Source organism: Poecilia reticulata, chromosome 15, assembly GCF_904066995.2.
Source record: "Poecilia reticulata chromosome 15, P_reticulata-male-v2, whole genome shotgun sequence".
Lineage (NCBI taxonomy): Eukaryota > Metazoa > Chordata > Actinopteri > Cyprinodontiformes > Poeciliidae > Poecilia > Poecilia reticulata.
The window spans coordinates 4,650,621-4,663,712 of NC_088844.1; positions in this window are offsets into that span (position 1 = coordinate 4,650,621).

Genomic DNA, 13,092 nt, shown 5'->3' on the forward strand with positions numbered 1-13,092 from the left:
TTGAACTCTATGAATGTGGATGCATTCCTCCTTGCTCTTCGTCGATTTGTTTCCAGACGAGGTCGACCAAAGGAGGTGTTATCAGACTGTGGCACTAACTTCCGAGGTGCCGAAAGAGAACTGAGGGAGGCAGCCATGGAACCACAACTGAAAGTTCAACTAACAGAATACCAGATTGACTTCAAATTCAACCCACCAAGTTCTTTCCACTTAGTAGGAGCATGGGAACGGGAAATACGCTCGATTAAATCTGGCCTCCAAGTTGCAGTCTGCAATCAATCAGTTTCAGAAGATGTTTTCTACACGATTCTGGTGGAAGTAGAGGGAATCTTAAATTCAAAGCTACTAGGGTATGTGCCAGCTGATTTAGCCGATTTGGACCCCATCACTCCAAACATTCTCCTTATGGGGCGGCACAATGCCGCTCTGCCTCAAGTGACCTATGCTCAAGCAAGTATAGGGCGACGTAGATGGCGACAGTGTCAGACACTAGTTGATCAGTTTTGGCTCCAATTCACAAAGAACTACTTACCGAACCTTAAGACTCGTCTGAAGTGGCAAACACCATCGAAGAACATCACTGTGGGCTCTGTTGTGCAAATCATTGATCCCTCACTTCCAAGAGCTCAATGGCCCATCGGAAGAATTGTTAAGACTGTTACTAGTCCAGATGGCTGTGTCAAAACAGTAGAAGTTAAAGACAAAGTCTACATGAGACCAGTTGCTCAACTCATCGAGCTTCCTGCACTTCAGGATGACATGAAAGAAACTTGAAGAATCTCTAGGTTGACACATTTACAAGTAAATGTGGGGGCAGCAGGTATTAATTCTTCAAGTACTTCAATGACTCATGTCTATGCTTTTATTTTGAAGTGGTTCCTTTTATTGGAAGGTTTGTTCCGTTTATTTCTTCTTCTTGAAGCTCAGTTGATCTGTTTGCCGTTTACTGTTGAGACTGGTGCCGCAGTCATTGACGATAAATTGCTTCAATTTATTTGCACCGTCCTGTCAGTAATTCTTCAGTAAACCATTTAAACACCCTGATGACCAGCATGCTTTCTGACTGAAACCCTATAGTGATCAGTTAAGAAAATCCAGCAACAGAGGTCAAAATCCTCAACACAGCTAAATACCGGTAGCAACTGACGACAGACTGAAAACAAGAGCTAAGCAGACCAGGACTTAACAGTTCAACTGGAGAGCCGACACACAACAACAACGGACATATGACAACAATCCGACAAGAGACAGAGACAACAGGTGCACTTAAATACACACGGGGTAATCAAGGGAACGAGACACATCTGGGAAGCAATCAACGGGGAAGACGCAGAGACAGAGACTCACAGGAAGGAAACTGAACACAGAAAACCCTAAAAATAACACAGAATCACGGATCATGACAGTATGTATGGTGCTGTTGTGTTGTGAAATTGAGGACAGGCTCGGAATAAAAATGAGTCAACACGCTGGTCTGCTACAATAAATGTGTCTGTTTATTCCACCACAGATTACAGCAAAGCAATGCAGCAAAGCAAAGCAAAGCAAAGCAAAACAATCATTCATACACTGATACGTGATGCTATACATTTCCTTTAATATATCGCTCTTACCATGACACAGGACTGGAGAGCCATCAGTCAGGGCAAAGAGCAGCATTCACGTGGCCGGGCATCTGTACGCAACCCACGGCAGACTCTGCCAAGACGAGGGACTACTCCTGTCTTATACTCTTTCACTGCGTGAGAGTGAAGAATGGCCATTTCCCCTCTCTCAGGCAGATTCTCTAATAATAGTGCGGCCACTTCCCATTTCATATCTGACCAAGAACTCCAGCCATTGTTCGCGTGAGCCGGTCAAACTGACCTATTCTTATCTTAAGGTACAAGATGAATCTTAAGATACAACATGAACTCGGATCGTGAAAAGACAATGAAACACAGTATGACCATTCAATTCGTCCATGTATCAAACCCTGCGTATGTGCAGCTGTCCACGCCTGGCACGAACTCAGAGCGTGATTAGTGGTCACGCCACGTTATACAAGCACAAACTATGAAAACACATTATATAAGTAAAACAGGTTACAGATTATGATGCATACATACCAGATTATGTTGTATTACATTACCAAAGAACATACTGTTGAGGAAAAATGACTATTTTTAGTGTTTAACACAGTTTAAACGTTTTTACAACAAATTTCTTAATTTTGAACTGGTTTCTGTTAGTGATTTGAAACAAAATTGCTGGGTAAGTATTGAAAGAGATCTGCAGGAGAGTATCTGCTCAGAACCCCTGGGGTCTTATCATTAAAGACAGGAGGTCATAAATTAACATATACAGGAAGGTGGAGGACAGTATCACTTGAATTACTGTGAGAAAGGGAACTTTGGTCGGTTGACGTAACCAGGATGAGAAGTCTTCCAAAACTAACATCTGACATGGTGCAAAAAACTGAATATAACACAAAATGTTTTAAATCACTAACATTTAATTTGTAAGACATTTTTCTTAGTTAATTAATAACATGCTTTGACTGAAAATTGTATTATCTTGTTTTAGAATTAATTTAGTCAATGATGAATGTATTTGAAATTGTATTATTTCTGACTATATTGGAATCAAATGAAAATGTTTAGTATTAGAAAAATACTTAGGTTTGTGGTGAATGAATGTCTTAATTCTTATTTGAATATTATATTAGGTTAGAAACAGGAATTGTACTCCATTATTTTCTGTCGATATGTTGCTTTTTGGTTTTATATCAGGACTAAACCTTGGAGATGCTGAGTGCAGAAGAACAAATTGGGTTTATGGAGATAACTTTTCATTGAACAGTATTAAAGGTCTGTTCCTGGCAGAGCAGAAGAGAAACCAGAATTTCACAGCTACCTGTGAGGTTCCTTCATCTGTTTCTCCTTGCCCAGATGGCTGTAGAGCCACAGGAGTCCGGATAGTGTTAAGAAAATAAATTTAAAATAAGTTAAATTTAACATGACTTGATTGAAATAGTCTAATATAGTTTTAAAATTGATAACTTATTCTGGCCTATTTACCTTTATTTTACTTGTAGTTAAAGTAGATGGTTTGTCAAGATCTCTGATCTGCCCTTTGTCTGCTCAGAACCCCTGGGGTCTTATCATTAAAGACAGCAGGTCATAAATTAACATATGCGAGGACAGTATCACTTGAATTACTGTGAGAAAGGGAACTTTGGTCGGTTGACGTAACCAGGATGAGAAGTCTTCCAAAACTAACATCTGACATGGTGCAAAAAACTGAATATAACACAAAATGTTTTAAATCACTAACATTTAATTTGTAAGACATTTTTCTTAGTTAATAACATGCTTTGACTGAAAATTGTATTATCTTGTTTTAGAATTAATTTAGTCAATGATGAATGTATTTGAAATTGTATTATTTCTGACTATATTAGAATCAAATGAAAATGTTTTGTTTAGTATTAGAAAAATATTTAGGTTTATGGTGAATGAATGTTTTAATTCTTATTTTGAATATCACATTAGGTTAGAAACAGGAATTGTACTTCATTATTTTCTGTTGATATTATCTCATGCTTTTGTTTGATATCAGGACTAAACTTTGAAGATTCTGAGTGCAGAAGAACAAAATTGGGTTTTTGGAGATAACTTTTCATTGATTTAAATACAGTATTAAAGGTTTGTTCCTGGCAGAGCAGAAGAGAAACCAGAATTTCACAGCTACCTGTGAGGTTCCTTCATCTGTTTCTCTTTTCCCAGATGGCTGTAGAGGCACAGGAGGCCGGATAGTGTTAAGAAAATAAATTTAAAAATAAGTTAGTTTTAGAATTTATCATGACTTGATTGAAATACCCTAATATAGTTTTAAAATTTATAACATATTCTGACCTATTGATCTTTATTTTACTGTAGTTGAAGCAGATTGTTTGTCAAGATCTCTGATCTGCTCTTTGTCTGTCTGGGAAACAATCAGTAGGAAGTTCTAGCTTTTCACACTGATCTTTGAAAGCCATAAACCCCAATGGATTCGGAGAGTCTGCTTCCACCTTATTTAACATAATGTGTTTGATCTTGTGAACAAATTGCAGGGACTTTCTAAATTCAAAAAGGGCCAGAGATGCCTTCCAGTTGGTCAACTAGAGATACGCCTTATTTGAATACATTAAGAGGAAAACACACCTACAGGTATAAAAGTTTGTGCACAAGGGAAGCAATTCAGAAAAAGCTGATTTATTTTACTTCTGTACCAGCTCTTTCTCCAAGGACATCCTTGATATTTTTCTGTCTTCTTGTCTCAGGTAACCATGTTTGTATCTGTGTTTCTTCAGTTTCCTGTTCTATCTTGTACTTTCTTCTGATTGGATTAAAATTCTGTAATTCTGTGACGTCAACACGCATTGTTGTGTTTCTGTCCCCACACGTGTCGACGCGAGAGAACCCGGGATCAACAGGAAGAATCAGAGCCAGATTTTTTTGCTAAATATAATTGTATAAAAATTCTTCCTTAACATTACACAAATCATATTTCTAGATCAGCTGCGTACATACATACACCGGGTTTCTGTAAAAAGCTTCAGAACAGGTAAATGAGGAACTCAGACAAAAGCAGCGGAGGTCTACTTTATAAAGTATAGGCCACAAGTGAATGATTTACATGTGGAGAGTAAGGATCGAAAAGGATGATGTGTTCTCCAATGTTGTGGCATAACACATGGAGGGCTTCGTGCCATGCATCCTCAGTGTGTGTGTGTTATATAATCCAGACAGAGTGTGTGTTCAACGTACATCTGGATGATGTGACTTCGTATCCACTTGATTGGGCGTAGTGGGTTTTAAGATGGTAGCCTAAACTTGATATTAGAGAACCCAGATTTTCTGGAAAAGGATGGGAAATCTCTGTGGATTTAGCGGCTCTCCTCATCCAATCCATTCTCCTCCATTGCTCCTCTGATTTTAACATAAGCAGCACTTACCAGATGGAGAGACAAAATTGATTGTTAAAGGGTTAAGCCAGTAGTAATGTCCATGAAAAAAAATCCACTTCCCCACTCAAAAGAATGGGATTATCAGAAAGTGTAACAAAGATTATAATACCTGCTCAGTGTTTTTCATCTACTATAGATCAGAGACTCATAAAACTATAAGAGTGAGGAGATTTGTGATTTAAAGGATAAATCCGGCTTTTATTTGTTTTTTAAGCTTACATTGTGCTTTATACCATGTGTTTGCTTTGCAAAGCATGGAAACTGTCTCTTGGTCAGTTTTGTGTCACTCTTGTCATTTTTAACAAATCCTTTATGCTGTTGAATCAAAAAACACACAACCAGCTGAAAGTGAATTGTTATTGTACTGTTTGGAGCTGATGGGTTCAGTGTTTCACATTACTCAATATAACCCATTCCTCCCACCATGCTCATGGTACTGGAGAGCTGACAGTGGAATGTTGTCTGTGGAAGAAAAGCTGTTTAGTTGACAAAGGGTTGCAGCTTTTTGTCACCCTCCTAAAATAATGGTCCAAGTCATTTTTGCCAAAAGATGATTTAGTGAAAAAAATCACTTTTTGTCAAAAATGACGTAGGTAATTATTTTAGGAATGTGACGATATTTGACCACAGATCAGTGGTATCCAATGCTTTTTATCTGCTGTTTAATAAATTACAATATTAGAGTACATATAAATGCTGCATACACTGACGTCTCCTTTGATTGGCTGATAATCGATGAGCTTTAGAGTATAATGGACCTTACCACAGGGCCCGCCTTTCATTGGCTAATACCCATTTTATGTCACAGCGCAGCTATCACGTGGGTTACCGGCTCACAAACTCATGCTAATGTACATTGTGGACTACCAGACCAACAAAAAGATTTGCGTCAGGACTCGGAAAAAAAAATGGTTCTTCGTCAGTGGGGTTCTTGTACTGGCGATGTCAGGTATCCTGATCGTGTTTGTGGAACTAAAATTCACAGATTTCCAAAATCTGAAACGGAAAGCCTTGCTTGGATCAAAGCTTATGCACACCGCATTTGCAGCTCAACCGTCATAGGATCAATAAGAACAAAGTGTCTGCTGGCGTAAGTATTATTGCTTTGCTTTGTTTGTGTTTAGTGAATGAAAAAAAGTCAATAATAAACACATTCATTATGAAAACCTTTTAGCCAAGTACAGCATAATGGCAGTACCGATACAAATTCTACACCTTGAAGCCTGTCTGTTACAGTCTTACATTAGCTGAACAGATCAATATGCAATGTGTACCGTATCTGACATACATTAAAGATTTTATTTCACTTGAAAAGACTTTTTACTAAACTGTAATCGTGTTAGCCACACTAACTTTTGTTAAACTGTAATCGTGTTAGCCACACTAGCACCGAGTACCGTGTATAAGTCCTAGGCACATTCGGACCCTCTAAACCAGTGTTTCTCAACCTTTTTTGGGCCAGCGCCCCCCCAGCCTTTATCCAGTTCCCTCACCGCCCCCCACCAAAGAATTTGCAGGCTACTTTGCACTGACCATTATTTTATCATTAATATTACTATCACTATTGTAGATGCTTTGATTTTTATGCTTGTTTCTGTATTTATCATCAAAAATAATTTCCCAGAGAACAAAAAGTTATGGGTATAGAAATTATTTTCACAGGTGTCTACAAAAATGCAATGAACATTCAAGTTAAAATTGTTAGGCCTAACAGCAGCCAATCAGAGTGGAAAAAATATTCTTATTTTGTGCCATTTTCTAGTTGTTAAATGTTGCACAAAATGACCAGATAAAAGATGTTCAACATGCCAGTTTAAACTTTGAAGTATTTTCAAAACAGCTGAGCTCTGCAACATTAAAACATGGATAGAACTGTAACTACATTAATCATAGCTCTTCTTCTCTTCAGTGTTTGTCAGTTTCTGGTGGTGCAGCTCTGTGCTGCCTTCAGGAGAATGGGACATCAGAGTATCATCCATAAAACTTCACCCACATGGCATTTATTGTGCAAACCAGAGCTTTCAGTGGAAAAACAAAAGTTCCAGATCCTTTTAATGCCATACAAATATGAGACAGAAACCTGGATTATATCTTTATATAGACCTGTCTATTGATTTATAGATTAATAGTTTTTCTGGACAGAAATTACAAAGAACAAATCTGGTTCTTAATCAAATCCTGATGAGTCAAATTGAAAGTGTCATGGAGTCATCAGCCTCATGACATTAACACTGACATGAAAAATAATATTGAAGAAATAAATATATCAAATCTAATTAAAAACATAAATAAGTGATCAGTTATTTACTGTTATGGTCTGTAAGATATATTTATTCTCAGTACTAGATGTGGTCCCAACAAATCCATGACATTTCAGCAATATTATTTTACCTTTTATCTGGAAATAGTGTCTGTTTATTCTTGCCATACAGTCCTCTGTATAAAGTATTGCTCTAAAGGTCTTGCCATACCAGTTTATTTACTTTAGTTTCTTGGTTTATTCTTGCATTTTGTTCTTCATTCCTTTCCATTTAGTTTCATTTGATTAGCATTATCCTCTCTTGGTTTATTGCTATGTCCACTTTAGTTTCTTTCCTGTTGCTAGATTTATTTTATCGTTTATTGAAGCTTACCATCGGTAATCCCATCACCTGCTGCGCCTCCTAATCAACACATGATGCAACACATTGATTTTTTTCACTGTTCAGCGTCGGATTCTCTGTTTTTATGCCATAATTCACATATAGTTCGTCGCTCCGTCTTATGTCCCGCTTCTCCTGTTTCAGAGTTTTGAGTAATGTGCGCGTCTTTATTTTTTTTACCCCCTAAGGTGCAGGGCGGTCGGGAAGCGGATGGGGAAAAAGCAGACTGATATAAACCTCTTAAAACAACGGAAACAATTTCTGCATTCTGATTATTGAAATTTAAAGTGCTGTGTTGTTCTATCACCCCCGTGATTTTAGCTACCAGTAGCAGGAGAACGAAGCTGCGCCAAGAAGCTAACAGAAGCTAACAAACACTGAATAGAAGAAGAGCTGCCATCGATACAGTTGCAGCCAAGCATGATTTAATGTTACACAAGACAGTTTTACCAAGTTGCTCAAAGTCTAAACTGGTATTGTTGTGCATTTAAGGTGTAAAGTGTCAGCTCTCTGGACCTACCCCCACCATCATCACAACCATCTACCGCCCCCCGAAAACTAACAGTGACTTTCTGAATGACTTTGCTGCTCTTCTCACTCACCTGTCAACCCTCTCACCAAACATCATAGTATTGGGTGATTTCAATATTCACATGGACGATGGCAATAGTTCTCTGACTAAAGACTTTTCATCCTGCCTCCAGAGCTTTGGTCTCCAGCAGTTCATCAATGTTCCCACTCATTCTAGGGGTCATGTCCTGGATCTAGTCTGTTGTTCTGGTGTTTCCCCCTCTGATTGTACAGCAGATGAACTTGCCATAACTGACCATTTCCTCCTCTCATTTAATATTTGTCTCCCTCTCTCAATCACTAAGCTTTCCCGTCTTATCTCCTTCCGTAACATTAAGGATATTAATTTAAATTCTCTCTCCTTCGGCGTCAATTCACTCATGGACAATATATACTCAACTCTAAATTCAACCACCCTTGATGACCTGGTCTCACATTACAACACTGGTCTTCACTCAATACTCAACTCTCTTGCTCCGTTAAAAACCAGATCTGTTTCTTTTGCTCGTTCTGCACCCTGGTTTACTCCTGAACTTCGGCTCATAAAGGCCAAAGGACGGCAACTTGAGAGGCTCCACCGGAAAACTGGACTAGTTGTTCATAAAGACATTTACAAAAATCACATATTACATTATAAGGACTGTATCACTCAAGCCAAATCCTTTTACTACACTGGTTTAATCTGTTCAAATGAAGGCTCCACCAAGTCAATATTCTCACTTTATAAGAACATCATTCAAGTTCCGGACTCTCTACCTTCATATTTGTGTTCAACTGATTTTTGTAATTCCCTCATGTCATTTTTTGACAGTAAAATTCTTAAGATCCACCAGCATCTCAGCTCACAACCCTCCCCCTGTCCTACTCTTGAACTTTCTCCTCCAGCCCACTCCTTCTCTTCCTTCCAGCTCCCAACAACATCAGAAATTACAACCCTTATACACAAATCCAAGTCGTCCACCTGTCTGCTTGACCCCCTTCCCACAGTCCTGGTTAAAGCCTGTGCCCCATCCATACTCCCTCTTATCTCTGCCATTATTCACTCCTCTCTCTCCACTGGAACAGTTCCTGCTTCATTTAAAATTGCTGCCATAACCCCTATCTTAAAAAAACCTGGTGCTGATCACTATAATCTGAATAATTTCCGTCCTATCTCCAACTTGCCTTTCATCTCCAAAATTCTTGAGAAGATAGTAGCATCCCAACTTCACACTTATTTATCCAACAATAACCTGTATGAACTGTTTCAGTCTGGTTTTCATCCCCTCCATAGTACAGAAACAGCTCTCATTAAAATCACCAATGACCTCCTTATGGCAGCTGACTCCGGCTTGCTGTCCATTCTCATCCTACTTGATTTGAGTGCAGCGTTTGACACTATCTGCCATACCACCCTACTCAACAGACTTTCCTCTATTGGCATCACTCAGACTCCTCTAAACTGGTTTAAATCATATCTCTCTGGCCGCACTCAGTTCATTCGGATCAAAACCTTCTCTTCCCAGCCTTCCTCTGTCACATCAGGAGTTCCACAGGGATCTGTCTTAGGGCCACTTCTCTTCATTATTTATCTCCTTCCCCTTGGCAATATTTTTCGCAAGTATGGCATTGATTTCCACTGTTATGCGGATGACACCCAGCTCTATGTTTCCAGTAAGCCCGCCTCCAACCTCCCACCGTCTTCGCTTACTGACTGCTTGACTGAAATAAAATCCTGGTTCTCCTCAAATCTGCTTCAGCTTAACAGTGATAAAACAGAGGTTCTTCTCATTGGTACCAAATCTACTCTGGCCAAAATCAAAAGCTTCAGTCTTGTAATTGATAACTGTCCCGTTTCTCCCTCCCCTCAGGTAAAGAGTCTGGGTGTCATCCTTGACAGCACCCTGTCTTTCCAGTCTCATATTAATAACATTACCCGCTCGGCTTATTTTCACCTACGCAACATCAACCGCCTCCGCCCCTCCCTTACTCCCCATTCCACTGCCATCCTTGTTCACTGTCTTGTGACATCACGCCTGGACTACTGCAACTCCCTTCTGTTTGGTCTCACCCAGAAATCTCTTCATAAGCTCCAACTGGTCCAGAATTCAGCTGCCCGTATTATTTCCAAAACCCCATCCATGCACCACATCACTCCTGTCCTGCAAAGACTCCATTGGCTGCCCACCAAGTTCCGCATAGATTACAAAATTCTTCTGTACACTTTCAAGGCCCTTTACAATCTCTCCCCACCATATCTTTCAAATCTTATTCATATTGCCATTCCCTCTCGCTCCCTCAGATCATCCTCCTCAATCCATTTCACTGTCCCCTCTGCCCGTCTCACCACCATGGGGAGCAGAGCTTTCAGTCGCTCTGCTCCCCAACTATGGAACTCATTACCACCATACCTTAGAAACATAAAGTCATTATCAAATTTTAAAACCGAACTCAAAACTCACCTTTTTAGATCTGCCTTTTCCACATGACACAATTGGTTTGCCTGATTTTACATAGTTTTTATATAGATACATTGTTTTGTTTTATTTATTTTGATCTACTTTTACTTGTTACATTTTATTTGTTTCTGTCACAGTTTTTTTTTTACTATTGTACGGTGTCCTTGAGTGCCAGAAAGGCGCCTTTGAAATAAAATGTATTATTATTATTATTATTATTATTATTATTATTATTATTATTATTATTATTAAAGTTTACCTTCGACCAAACGCCCCCCAAAGGCATCCCAGCGCCCCCATTTTGTAAAATTGTCTGCCAGTGCCCCCTGTCGTCCTCTGAACGCCCCCTAGGGGGCGGTACCGCCCACGTTGAGAACCACTACTCTAAACCATGAATGCCCGACTTACCCAGCCTTGCAAGAACAATAGCCATCAGTGATCTTGTCCACAGCTATATTTATGCTGAGGGTCTGAGGATCTGCTGTTTTCCTCATCGACTGGTAGCATTTAGCTGCAACTCGCACAATGTTAGAGGCATTGCGTGGCTAAAACATCTTGATGTCGTCCAAAAAAGATGACATGAACTTGTTGGTTCCCTTGTCCATTGTCGTATCTGATATTTTGTGAAAATCCGGCAGAAATGCTAAACTAATCGACTCAGAAATACTCTGCAGAGTCAGTCGAAACGAAAAATCCCATAGAAGCTAAGCTCTGCAAGGAGGTTAATGTGAGACATGAAGTCATGTGGGACTTTCGAGGGGCGTTTCTGGGCGGAGCTTGGTAAGGTACATTATGAATATATCTCATGTAAATATTTTCCCCAAAATGCAATATACATTACTGCTTCCAAGTGCACGTTCTGGTTGCCTGAATAAGATGACAACAAATTTGTATATATTTATTATAATTGTTCACATCCGTCTATATATCAGTTGCAGAATATATAGACAAAGATTTGCACATATTTGCAACGGAAACCCAGCTGTTGCTGTATTTGTGACACATTAGTCAAATTCAAGAAGAATTTGACCTCCTTAATGGAAGGCTGGAAATTGGGGACTTGCTGAAATGAAGGTAAAATAAGGTTCAGTCAGCGCGCTCTCTTCCAGACTGAAAGGACAAGAAAAATATTCACAGCTGTTCTTATGTGGAAAATGGAGAAGCTGCCTTAAGGTGAATTATAATTTCCTAAAAAATATATGCATGCTGCTCAATTAAACAGACGAGGGTTAGTGGCAAATAGAGTTACTGAAGCGAGCAGAGCTGTGTAGCAACAGTTAACAAAAAAAGCTACACGGCGGGTTTACCCATTCGCTATTTCTAGCAGAGCAGCTGAAAACAGAAGCAGCAGATTTTGATTTCAGGACTGGAGGCAGCAGAGTGTCTCTGGGTTCACGACTCCAAGGAGAAACACTGATAAGACCTGAGAGCAAAACGTAAACGTAGAGTCATACAGGAAAGACAAAAACATGAAACAAAGGCAGGAAGTGGAGATTTCTGCTTCAGCCTAAGCATTAACACACACTTGTACATGCACACACTTCCAGAGGGATTAAGTTAGTGGCCAACAGCAGGAGTTGTATTTGATGTATGATTAACAAATTAATCTGAGGTCCCACTCAGGATGGATTAATGAGCCATAAATAGCTGCCATTAATCTTCTACAGAACTAATGACATTAGCGTCATTAAGAGGATCTGGTTAGTTGGCTTCATTTGAGCTTTTAGACCACTGCCCACTTTCTGGCTCTGAGTGAGTTTAGTTAAGTTACTGAGCATTTAAACGGCTAAACACAGTCATTATACTTGAAGTGACATGAATGCTAAAAATAAAAAAATGTGTGGTTAAAGGTTTGATTCTCTGGTTTTATATCAACTATTAGGGAAAAACAACCTCTACTGTTTTCGCATGTTTTATAGAACTTCCATAGATACAACTATTACAGTGAATTTGTTGGGAATATTTACATTATGAATAACGTTTTGATGGCAGAGCTAGCCAAAATACTGTGTGAGAAATTAACTTTTGTAATAATTTTTTTAGAATTTGAAGATTTGAGAGCATTAACATGTCACCAGATAGGTTAACTGTGAACTACTTTCAGAACAGAGCAGTTCAGTTTTTCCTTGGCATCTGCAGAATTAAACTGATGTTATTTCAGTGGTGGAGCAAAATGAGAAAGGAGGCTTTGACTATTCCTCTTTGTAGGATCTATCAGTGGTTCCAGAACTTTCCATCTACTGACCCAAAAAAACTCTCTAAACTAACCTGATATTGAGCAGAAGCTAATGCTAAAGCGCTAACATCAATTAAAATTATATCATCCTTGGCAAAACTACAACTCTGGAGTACCAGTTTAATTTTACCCTTATTTGCATGTTCTTTAATGAACTTACCCAGATAGCGCAATAAGAGTGAAACAACGTCAGGCAGAAACAATGAATCTACA